This window comes from Ictidomys tridecemlineatus, unplaced genomic scaffold (assembly GCF_052094955.1).
Source record: "Ictidomys tridecemlineatus isolate mIctTri1 unplaced genomic scaffold, mIctTri1.hap1 Scaffold_122, whole genome shotgun sequence".
Lineage (NCBI taxonomy): Eukaryota > Metazoa > Chordata > Mammalia > Rodentia > Sciuridae > Ictidomys > Ictidomys tridecemlineatus.
Genome location: NW_027521114.1, coordinates 70,597 through 71,928, shown reverse-complemented (window position 1 = coordinate 71,928; position 1,332 = coordinate 70,597).

Below are 1,332 nucleotides of genomic sequence, written 5' to 3'. Positions count from 1 at the left end.
TGCCAGAGCCATTGGACAAAAGAAAGACATTAAAGGTATACAAATAGGTCAAGAAGAATTCAAATCTCACTCTTTGCTGATAGGATTATGTCATCTTCTTAAATTTTTTATTAGAGCATAATAGTTATACATAGAAGTTGGGTTGATTTGGAAAAGATCCTACGTGCATGGAATCTGATTTACTAAATTCAGTCCCCACCCCCCATCTCCCTCCCCTTCCCGCCCCCATTCTCCTTTCTCTACTGATCTTTCTTTGGTTCATTTATCTGTTAATATCTGACTTGTGCTTTCTACATATACATACAGGTGCAGTCTCCTGTGGTAGACTTCCATGTGCATATAACATGATCTGCATAAGACCTTTCACATTTCCTCTCTTCCCAAACCTCTCCGCCCTCTCATTCTCCTTCTACTCCACTGATCTTCCCTGTATACTTAAGATAGCCAGTCCAACCCCACTTCATGAACTTCTTTCCTCTATTTTGCTCTGGCCCTGATAATTTCAGCATTGTACAGGAATAGTTAACTTCTGTCTTTCTGAACACAGAGATCAAGATTGATGTTAAATGAGAAAAACACTACATTTGAAAATACTGAAGGCAACACCGACAGTTTCTGCAGATGATGACTCTGCTTTGTAATTTTTTTTTAACATTTGCAATGAAAATGAACTTTCTCCAAAAATCCTATGTTTACATAAAAGGACAACAGGAGACAGAGATTACTGAGACAGTGAGAAATGACTTCACATCATGATGAGGTCGAATGGTTTTCTGTTGGCTTCTAGCAATTCTCTGGTTACTCCCACCCACCATCACCCCTCCAAATGTGTACGGCTCCATGGGTCTGATTTCCTGAGACCAGTCCCACACGTTATCAGTCTCCAGGCTGCTTTTCATTCGATATTATTTGCCATGTTGCTGCAGATTAACAAGCCTGTTTGGGGTGTTCTCAGTCCATTCTCATCATGGTCCCTTTTTCTCTGTTTTGTAGCTATGACAACATTGGAAATGAGCAATAAATCATTTGTCACTGAATTCATCTTTTTGAAATTTTCCAACCACTTCCACCTATAGGGCTGGTTCTTCCTGCTCTTTCTGGTCATTTACCTGAGCACTCTCCTGGGGAACATGCTCATAATAGTGACTACCAGGGTCAGTCCTGCTCTCCACACTGCAATGTACTTTTTCCTCAGCAATTTGAGCTTCTTGGACGTCTGCTACACATCCTCCACACTCCCAGTACTGCTAGTGAACTTCTTCTGGGAGAAGAAGGCCATTTCTTATGAGGGCTGCCTTTTCCAGATCTTCTTCTTGGTGACAAGTGCTGGCA